The 11426-nt window shown below is 43.1% G+C and overlaps 1 long non-coding RNA gene across 2 annotated transcripts; it reads right to left on the bottom strand.

Moving 5' to 3' along the window:
• Positions 1–770: 770 nt before the first annotated feature.
• LOC109616026 lies at positions 771–4920 on the bottom strand. 2 transcript variants are annotated; one of them, XR_002197058.2, is made up of 3 exons: positions 3806–4920; positions 3516–3681; positions 771–3232 (listed from the first exon to the last, which is right to left on the bottom strand). It is a non-coding gene; the product is annotated as an uncharacterized LOC109616026 (long non-coding RNA). The 2 variants fall into 2 exon arrangements; XR_002197059.2 differs by having other exon boundaries at positions 4385–4920.
• Between the last annotated feature and the right edge of the window lie 6506 nt (positions 4921–11426).

Below are 11426 nucleotides of genomic sequence, written 5' to 3'. Positions count from 1 at the left end.
TTGGTTCTGAGCTTGGTTGCATCCAGGAAGCCATCCAGGAAGTGTATACATACGTTGCATCTTGTGAACTTTAAACAAGAGGCCAAAAAAACTGAAAAATGTTAGAACCCTTAAACAGAAACACGGGGAACAGAGGTAGCCAAACCCCACCTGGCCTGGCATAGAATCATCATATTTGAACAGTGTGTAATTAGGTTTGTCAGTGATCACTGGGTTAAAGTAAAAACTGTTTTGCATGCTTTGAGCTGGACAAGAGAGGCAGACACCATTAAAAGAACATAAAACTAAATGTTCTAGACAGGATCTGGCTTAAAATACTAGCATCAGTTCTAGAACCCATTGCCCTATGTGGTAGTGAGGTCTCAGCTCTACTTACCAACCCAGAATGGGACAAATGCCCCAAATGGGAATTCTGCAGTATCCTCAGAGTAAACAAACTATTATAATAATACACGCAAAGCAGAGTTAGGATAAACACAAATGAGTAAAATCCTGAAAAGAGATCATTTCATTCTCAAACCTTCAAAAACAAAGCCCACACCCACAGAGATTTGACCCTGGAGAAGACCCTCCTCAGCCAGCTTGGGACTCAATGAGCATGGCCTTGCCATCATTAAAGGCTGCCATAGGCAAACCTGGCTTTCAAAAAAAGACATTATTTCAAAAAAAGTCAGTACTTTCCTAACTTTATTTGCTATTGTGATGGTGCGACTGCAACTAATGCGTAAAAGTGAGGCCAAAAGGGAAAAGAAATAAAACAGACGATAGCAATCAATGAGTCTTTCTTTAGTCTTTTTTTTGTAAAGGTAAAACAAGACGCACCAACACGGCCACGTCAGACAAATCATAATCCGTAAGAACAACAGAATATATACACAACCGAACAGTGATTGGAAACAGGTGCGTCCTGGGGATGCACTGCTGCCATCACACTCCTGCCGGTGGTAAATACACCGGCGAGGGTGGAGCGCCGGCGAGGAAGGGGAGCCGCGGTGCCACGTGGAGCAGACGTTACAGCTATGTGCACCAATATCAAAATGTCAGTGTTTTTATTGTTCAGAATTGTTATTCATTCAACAACTTAAGGAAGAAAGATTTGAAATGTATGAAGGAAGATCAGGCAATAGTTTGGTAAAATGACTTCATAATCATTGACCACTCTGTTATAAATGGTTCTGAAGCAAACAGATACATGTTTCTGAGAATCTTATATATCGGGAATGGGGTCATATTTTCTAACTTTAACTGTTAACAAGTTAGAACATTTGTAGGAACCACTCTGTTTTGAGTTATTAACAGCCAGAAACAAATCAAATCATGGATGAAGTCTTTCATGCTGGTTTTGCATTCTGGAAACTTTGCTATTCCATATCATGTGGCTTGTACCATCACTGTTTCACCGACTGCTCACAAGAGTTTGGGGGTTTTGGCGTACAGTAGGTCATGCTCCGTGTCAATTTCAGTTTGTGTGAAGCCTGGTTGAGGCTTTGGATTCTCCCCTCACAGAGCCCTGCTGTGGACCAACTGCTTGAGGAGGGCCAGTCATTCTCATCAATTACTTCCCAGCATTCTCAGCGTGTCCTGTGGGAATTGGTGGAGAACCACTGGACATACTCCTCTGGAACCTTAGTGTACATGGATCCTAAACCCCCTCCTAAATAAAAATAATTACTCCTGGTTACAATTTTAGATGAAAATGTCACTCCAATGCGGCTTCCACAACACGTCCATGTCCCACAGGACTCTAGCCTTCTGGCTTTTTCCCTTTCTGCTCCCACTAGGGGTGTAGCGGCATCCTGGGCACTGCTTCAAGGATTTATTGTGGCAGAATTCTGTGTTGTAGCAAACTGATCATCAAACCTGAATAAACACGGCAAGGGTCGATCTGGGGCTTGTTCACATGGCCCACAAAAAGGTGAGAAACCACCTGCATTTCCTAATATCCTCCCAAATGAATAACCACATTAGAGACACAAACACTATTTCCCATAGATCATATGTATTTTCCCTTGCCATTGTTAAAACTTAGTATGTACAGGAGCTTATAAAATATGTGTCATTGTAAATTAAAATTAAATTGATTGAGAGAGGATAAGACAGAGATCTTATTTATAACCAACTAGACCAGAATAGCTTCTTACCAGAAACAGGGAATCTCTCTCAGATAAAACAGTATGCGGCTGAGAGGCAGGGAAAGTCTTCCATTTGTGGCCTGGGGTGGTACAGAGGCCTGGGGTAGTACAGTGGCCTGGGGTACAGTGGCCTGGGATGGTACAGTGGCCTGGGATGGTACAGTGGCCTGGGATGGTACAGTGGCCTGGGGTGGTACAGTGGCCTGGGGTGGTACAGAGGCCTGCGGTGGTACAGTGGCCTGGGGTGGTACAGAGGCCTGGTCTAGTACAGTGGCCTGAGTTAGTACAGTGGCCTGGGGTAGTACAGTGGCTTGGGGTAGTACAGTGGCTTGGGGTAGTACAGTGGCCTGGAGTAGTACATTGGTCAGGTGTAGTACAGTGGTCAGGTGTAGTACAGTGGCCTGAGATGCTGCCTCCGGTGGACATCTGCTACTGCAGCGTCATAGGTTAACAGCTGACACGCTGCTCTTTCAGCAAAGATTCCCTGCTATTTCCCCACATCTTCTCAAAAAAGCATACAAATTCCCAAAACGGTGTCTTAAAAAAACTAAACAAAATCCAACAAGGGATGATTCATGTCGGTCTGTGATGACAGAGATGAGTGGATGAGAGACTTATTTGCTTGATCATTGTGTCCTGATTCAGTGAAGTGGATTTTAGGCAACAGGTGATTAAGATTCATTTTTAGGCTGGAAATGCCACAATAGCGTAATGGTTGTGCTGCATTTTCATGGGTCTATGGTGTCGTGGTGTCGCTGTGGATGTTTGGGTTGAGCTGCGTCACTCATGGTCAGGGTTTCCTCTATAACAGCTGCGGCTTTGGCGGTCCGCCCCAGCAGGGATAAGGCATTTTCGAGTTCTGAGGAACAGGGTTGGCTGACCACCCTGCCCAACCCCATAGGAATACTGTGGTGCTGTGTCTTTCCCCACTCCTACACGCCCAGCCCCATCTTCCACACAAAACCAAGCTGTCGTCACCCTTCTGACCATTCTTCCCTTTGCGTCTGTCTGTCACAGTGGCGTATTGAGGTTGGCTGTTCTGAGGTTTTTCTGTAGCTCCAGGCAGCAAAACAGGTGAGGGCCTGGTGAGCGCTGAAACCCTGGAATCCAACATTAGAAATAACTATTTAAATGCATTGGGGTAACAGGACTTTATAACCGCCTGGAGTTTTCCACATTCCACCCCGTAAACTGATTCCATATTTATTGTATTTGAAGAGCTAGGTATTACTCCTGAATTTTAACTGCATTAGGCAATTGACATCATTTAATTTAATTATGACTATGATAGGTTGCATGTTCGTATCTACTATATATATATATATAGACAAAAACTTTTTTACCTTACTTTTGAGAACTATACAGTATGTGCCCATAACATACCGTTCTCTGGTACTAGGCACATGCAGACCACAGACCCATGTGTCTTGTTTCAGCGAGGTGTGGAGAGCGCTGTTAAATTCCCAGTGTCCTTTGCACCCTACGGGTCTCCAGAGGACCAGGGCCTCACAGCACATGTGTGGGAGGGATGGAAGGAGGCAGAGAAAATCTAGAGAGGGAGGGACGGAGGCAAGGGTAAGGGTTAGGGAAGGCCATAGCCCGGGCTCACAGTTCGCTCCACGACCTGGAGTTAATAACTTCCTCCCATACATAGGTGACCTAATCGCACTAACCCCGAGATGCATGGAAAGGCAATCTTTCCCCCTGCCTCTCTTCTGTTTCAGGTTTGTCTTTTTAACATACCACACTGAGGCTTTCCGTAGCCTTTTCTTTTTGTTCTACTATAAATTGTGGTCAGCCTTAAAAAAGAATCAGATCTAAGCATCTTAAATAAACAGTGCTCTCTTTTCTTCAGTCTGAAGTTTATAAATCCATCAGCAAGGTATTTGGAAACCCAGCTTTGTTTTATGGCAGCTACATATTCTTGTGGGCTCCCCCAGCTAACCTCAGGCTCCCTTCCTGACACCCCCTTTCCCTAAGGTTAGGAAACATTCCAAACACACAGGCACGCTCTGGACACTCAATGATCACATGTATCTAATAACATTGCACGTGTATGTAGGCACACCGCGACTGATTGATTGCCTTAACGAAAATGGCCAACATGTGGCACAGCATGGCATTTCATACCGACTTGTTTCCCTTCAGACGATGAACCTCCTAACACCAAGGTACCAATGATTCCCAATTGTCAGCCATTATTAAACAATGCTTGGTTATTCAGCAGAACCCAGAGTGTTCGCTTTCCTTACCAAGAGTAAAATAATCTCCAACGCTACAGCCCATTGGACACATCACCCATGAGAAATACACGGCTCACAAATCTTAAGAAACAATGTGACACAGGGTTTAATGTCCACACAGTGACAGCTAGGCAGGCAGCACTACGAGCATGAGCTAGCTCAAGCCTATAAAGAACCCCAAGCCCTTCAAACGGCCTAGCCCCCTTTTGCAACCAAATCGTTGGCTGCTATTCTCGTCTCCAGCTCCATGTAATTAAGTTCCTGTCCTTCTCTTCTCTCAAACATTGCTTAACATAAACGGAACCCTGGCTCATTAATTAGTTCCAGTGCGCGATCACGACTCGCTTCTTTCTCTCGCTCGGCGGAGACCAACCCGCTCCTTGGACCGGGTTTATGGTAGTGAAAAGGAGGGCCGGATGTAAATTAAGTAGAGCATCAATCGTGAGGGGGCGATGGGGAGGGAGACGGTGTCAGATTAATGAAGAGAGCAGGACAAGCCATGCGGAACTCTCTCGTGCCGATTCTATCTTTAAAAAAATGTTGAGTAGTTTCCTCCCGTCCATTTTAGTCATTTAGCAGACGCTCTCATCCGCAGCGCTTCCACTACTGATCGCATACATTTGCATACTCTTGTTTCTTCATATTAGTCCCGTGTGGAACTCTAACCCACAACGCTGGCGTTGCAAGCGCCAGGCTCTACCAACTGTCTGAGCCACAAATGACTACGACTTTTTAAAGCCCTACATCAAATGGTGAACTTTCATGCAGTGCTTTACACAAGATTTTTCTGGTTTGGCCTAATGTCAAAATGTTAGACTACTGTCTATTGCAGATTAAATGATAGACCCAAATAATGCATTTTAATTATTTGAGGGTGTAAAAGCACAGAGCACTTCACTTATCTGCTATGTTTTACCTACTGTGTTTAGGAAGCCAATTTGGAGCATTAGTATTTTTTATGTATGTTGATGGTTGAAAATCCACAATTGAGGCACTACAATAGTAGATACAGGCTTTTATTCCGTCACTGCAAATGTCTGTTTTATGAGTTTAACGTCTAATTTGCTCTCTGAATTTTTTTTTTAGACTTGAACTTGAGAGTCAAATACATGTGCAGTCAGTATAATGGTTGCAATTTGTTCTGGTTAGAGATTTGGAGAATTAAGTATGGTAAAGATGATTAACCATATTTGTGATGCTGGTAACAGGTGTGTCTGAGATGGTGTAATCCTTTTCATAATATCCCTTGAAGACTGCTTTGCCTGGCTACCCAAGCTCCAATCTCTGGGGAAATGCTGAAGCACACCTGCGCAGCGCAAGCATTCATGAGGCTTTGAGTTACTAGCATCTTGAGTGATGTGCATTCTAGGATGTGTTGCATTCATTCCTATTTTACATGAATCAATTTTAGGCAAATCTATTATGGAGAAGTTCCTAGATTACATTGTAAGCTTTAGTGATTAAAACAACCACCCAATGATGTCCAACAGCACAAAATCGAGGGCATATTTATGAAGTCCTTTAGTTTCCCTTAACAACAGCCTCATATGAGCCTGAGACTCATCTCAGGCACATTAGACCAACTGTTTGCCACCCATGAATTACCCTTGTCACCTGTCTGACATTTCGCAGCACAACTAGCGCCTCATATTTGAGGTCAATTTCTTTCCGTCCCAGAAGATCACTTGGTCCGGTTAGAAAGGCAAGCCGATAAAGTTTTGGGATTTCGAAGAGCGAGGATTATAGGATCAAAAGGCGACTCCACTAATCCCTCCCTGTTATTAACGATGATAGCGCTATAAATGACAACACATGCAAAACTTCTACCAACTCCAACAAGACTTCTGGTGGCGTATGTAAGTACTTAACGAAACCAGGCTCTGGGGACGGGCTCTCTGAACAGGATTAACCAGTAGAGATGTACGGATGTTGATCCCAAACTTCACCCTCTCTCATACAAATACATTCACATTCTCTCCCGCCTTCTCACTCCCTTGTCTCTTTTTGTGAGAGAGCACATGACTGTCTGTGGAAATTAAGTCTGCCTGTGGAATGGCTGTCGAAGCTCCTGTCTCTCCACTGTACGCCACAATTATCTCCAAAAGCTCAGGAAGCTAATTGGAAGAGATGTGGGATAAATCCCAGCCTGGGGGAGTTGTGCTAATTTTCCACTTCCAGCTGACCCAGTAAGAGGGCCAGTACTTAAAACAGAAGAGAGGGAGAGATGGCCTACTGTCCTTTTATTTTACATGGGTACTGTCCATCACTGCTCTATTTCCCTGCTCTGTTTTTTCATTGCTGTCTAACAGGAATGATATATAATTTTTATTGGGAAGGGAATCTGTCCCCGCCCCAAACTCCAACAGTGCCTTCATTTTACACTGTTGCAAGGAGCACATGCTACCATAGGCCTGGCAGATTCCTCTGGAGCAGTGGAGTGTGTACAACTGCAGTCACAACCCGGGGTCTTAAAAGCAAGACAGATATAATCCTCTTCCTTCAGAGGTTTAATGGGGTAACAACTCGCCTTGGACTTGGATATTGACCTCATTGTGACCATGTCACAGGGCCATGTCTACCTTTACACATTGTCCTTTTAGCATAAACACTGAGGCACAAGATGGGGCCCCAATAATTTTTGACAGGAGGGTGTTACTTGGTTCATCCAGATCATGTGATGTGCAGTGTCTCCACAGCAATTTCTTTGAAATTCAGTCGGTGGAGATATTAAAAAGTGCGGTAGTGTTGTATCAGCTGTCTGTCACTACATGTACTGACCAGCCTTTGTTCCGTGGGCCCAGTCTCTGTTTGCCATCATTTCCAGTGGAAATGTTTTCATCATCTTTCTATTTTAAATGTGGGTAGAATGTTTCTCCCGTCGCGTCGTCTCTAAATCATCTGCTTTGAAGCTCATGGATCAGTTATGGCGGCGATGATGACGCCTCAGTTCGTCCAGCAGCACGTCAGTCAGACATCCTTCGGTTTCTGAGTGCCGCCCTCATGTCGCTTTTAATATTTCCACTGACTTCCATAACACTTAGGAGTAGAATTATTCTGGCATAATCAAAAGCAACAAGAACACAGAGACCCCAAAAACACCCTCTAACAGATGCAAGCAATGACAAGTAGAAGTCTTTCCAGAGACCAGCACATAATGCATTTTAATGGTATGTTTAACAAGCAGGGGTTGTGCCCCCTTCCTTAGTACCAACAAACCCAGAGGGATAACCCAGAGTTCAATGGATGCTGCACCAATCTTTCTGTCTCCAAAGACATGTGTTTATTCAATACAGAGGGATCTGTAAAGACCTGGACCATGTCAAAACCCACTGGGCAGCACACATCTCACCGCACAACCCTGCCATTCTCCTTTAGTCCTGGCCAAAACCACTGGAGAAACACGCCGCGAATGCCACCGGAACAATGACTTTTAATTGAAGTTCTCTCAAGAGCATTCTCAACCCAATGACTGAAAATGTCAATGATGTTGTCTGAAGAACCGTAAAGAAACTTCAGACACGCGGGGAGGGCTGTTCCCACACTTTGTTCAGCAGGAACTCTCCTGACAGAAGACTTTATCACATCATCAGATCTTGACAGATGTGAGGGAGAGTGTCCAAGCATGGCTACAGGGCGAGCCAAGGAATTAACGAGAAAGATTATGGAATGATAACTGACTAAACCCTAGATGATTCACTGATGGAGTGAACTGCTATGTATTTCTGTTAATCCTGAATGCCTGTGTTGAATTATACCTGGCTTTAGAGGCAAACTTAGAGGTAAACGCCCCATTAGGAAATTATATTTAAAAACACAGACAACCACCATTCATTTTTGGGATCCATCTTTATGGATATATGTATATATATACATATATTTATTTATTTGTAGTTTCCTTAATAAAGCATTAAACCATAAATCATTGAAGAGGATGTGTTGGGCAAAAATCCAGACAAAATTCATAATTTAATAAAATGTTGGGGAGCTCTGCGCCGCTAAAGAACGCATATCCCAGATGTGTGGGCATGTGTCTATTTTGAGGTTCAGAGGTTATGTCAGGGCAGCAAACCCTTTGTGACTGGCAAGCGGTCCACATCCTGTTTGCTTTCAGGATTGACTGGATAAGCCATAGACTTGTCATTGTTTTGTCTACAGTCACTCTGATCTCTACCTACCTGAGGAAGGCCTTCTCTTAAACCCTAAGTTTATTTCATCTGCACTCCCCTGATACAAAGGGAACCATTAGCGGTCATCCTCCATTTACCCAATGTTTTTTCTAAACATTATAATGGACATTTCCCATACACCTCTGAATCACCACTCCTCTACAACAACAATATAGTCCCTCTGAGTTCGGAAACTGCGCAGAAGGTCAGTGTGTCTGGAGACTTAACCCCCAAAGACTATTCCTGTTATTGTTGCTTTTCTTGATCTTTGTCAGAGTGGGATGGGGTTGGACATGTTTTTGCTGAGGCCTATTAGCCTGAGAAGGATCATGAAGGTTGAGTTGTGGGCATTCTTCTGCATCTTTACACTTGAAAGGCCATGCAAGTTGGAAGTCTCTGTATGCCTTCATTCTGATCATCAACAAAACAGTACTATAACTTCTCAGTAGCTATAATCCCTATAATCCTTACAGGCCAGTGAAAGATCTTGCTTCCATCCCACCAAAAGGGCCATGGAGGAACACAATAAACCGCCAGCTGTAACCCTCATTCACCCATACTCAATGTGATAACCCAATGTGAGCAACTCCCGGGGCCTGGATTGCAACCATTTGCAACCAAGTCCTAATATTTCCTCAGTTGCGCAAGGCATAAACTGTCCCAACATCACAATAAAAAAGCATTTCTTCTCAGATGTAATGCCAGCTGGGTGGGTCCAGAAACAGGTGGAGCCTACTTACACCCCATTGTAACATGTTTCCGCCTGGGCTTTGAAGTTGACTGGAATTTTTAAGTGGAGTTCATAAAAGTTTGTCAGCTCATATCCTGCTAGTCACGTTGGGCCTGGTCTAACGGACGGGCCCATCTTTCCAGTCAAGAGAAAGAGGACATTAACTGATCCAGAGAGTCCCAGATGGACCACAGCCTTTATGTTTGTAGATACTGTGAGATATACAAAGAAGGTGATTATGAAACTGAGTGTTGCTGGAAGGGGTGGAGGAAGGTGTAATGGTGTTTGGTGAGAACCAGAATGTTTTCTTTTTTCTTAATGAGGTGATAAAAAAGATTTGTATTGCCTCAGTTTGGGGTAAAGCTAGAAGAGAGATAGAGCAGTGAATTTGTCCCCCCAAATGGGTGAACAGAGTAAAGAGTTATGTGGTTGACCTGTTGGGGTCGGAGCTGAACACTGGGGGATGTTTTTGGAGCCAGCGTCCAGCTAGGAGAACACAGTAATAAAGACACTGACCGGACCGTGAAAACCCATTCATAAAGAAACTGTCCAGCTCAATCTTACAAAACAATAAACCTTTAAAATCCAATGGCTCGTGTTGCTAATGGCCAGGGTGAAATTTCATAAACACACCATCACACTCCAAATGTGTAATATCCGTTCAGCTCCAGGGAGAAGAGAAAGGGAGGGGGACATTAAAGAACCCCCTTGAGGTTTTCAGAAGGGCCTGTGACACTGCCTTTATTGCATTATGTGTAGTCAGTCCTCTGCTCTCCCAGGGCAAATAGGTTGTACATGGACAGAAAAGAGACTATTTTACCCCCAGTTTTGTTAAAGATGGTATATTATGCTGCATGATGTTTTTTTTCTGTATTGTGAAAGGAAAAAATGCCTCCTACTTTCTACTTTGCAGTGTTTAACTGGACACATTTTTCCTTTCGTCTGACAAGATCTTATGGTGTAATGTACAGTTTTCAGGGATGTTGCAGTACATATTTCTTCATATGTGTTAAAACGTTGTCCACCGTTAAAGTAGTAGACAACTTCCTCTATATTTCACTGTCATGGAGTAAAGCTGCCCTGACAAATACATATTTTCCATTTCATTTAGGCACCAAACTTTTTGCCTGAGGCAACAGATTTTTTAAAATTATTTCCATTTACGCATAATGTCAATAATCAAAATACATTTTATATTGTAGTATATTGCCTTGATGACAACTTTGCACTGTCTTTGTTTTCTCTCCATCAGCTTGTGATAAGAAGTAGAAAGGCTTGTTGAGATGTGGCTTGTTGAGATGTGGCTTGTTGAGATGTGACTTGTTGAGATGTGGCTTGTTGAGATGTGACTTGTTGAGATGTGGCTTGTTGAGATGTGGCTTGTTGGGATGTGGCTTGTTGAGATGTGGCTTGTTGAGATGTCGCTTGTTGAGATGTAGCTTGTTGAGATGTAGCTTGTTGAGATGTAGCTTGTTGAGATGTAGCTTGTTGAGATGTGGCTTGTTGAGATGTCCTTTGAGTAAACGTTTCACTTTCTTTTACTCTCCTGCAGTTTACTAACAGTCTGTTTCATGTTTTAACTTTTAGTCGTTTAGTTGTTATTACGTGTTGAATTGAATTACATCACATTGTAAACACTGTCCCTTCTTCATCCCGATGTGAAGACACTGGTGGCTGCTATGGTGGCTAAAAGAAGTACAACATTTTTAATAAGTGGTGTCAATAAATTTAATCGTCTCAGCTTTAGAGGGTTGAAACATGCTGCCTCTCAGGCTAATTGTCTTTAGGCCTTATTGAAGCCAGGTTTAGTCAAGTGTTGTTAGGCTTCAGTTGCTTTTTGTTCTGTTTATCATTTTGAAGTTCTTCTAGTCCTTATTTATTTCCACTATGCAAATTGTTTAGGGAGTTAATTGTGTTAATTGTGTTGATGGTTGAATGTATTGCTGGCTGTGCAACAAATATCCTTTCTGGGATAATAAAGATTACTAACTAATTAACTAACTAACTAACAGCTGTCATCCAGGGCAGAAAACATAATTTTCTTGTTACTTTCTAACTGCTTCGTTTCAGACGACCTTGCTCAAATATTTTTTTTATTGATTGCATCAAGTCAAATTGTATAAACTACTGTATATACAATTGTGCACGCAGTCAC

The sequence above is a fragment of the Esox lucius genome, chromosome 8, assembly GCF_011004845.1.
Source record: "Esox lucius isolate fEsoLuc1 chromosome 8, fEsoLuc1.pri, whole genome shotgun sequence".
In the NCBI taxonomy this organism is placed as follows: Eukaryota; Metazoa; Chordata; class Actinopteri; order Esociformes; family Esocidae; genus Esox; species Esox lucius.
Note: the sequence above shows the minus strand (reverse complement) of the source record. Positions and strands in the feature narration are given on the sequence as shown.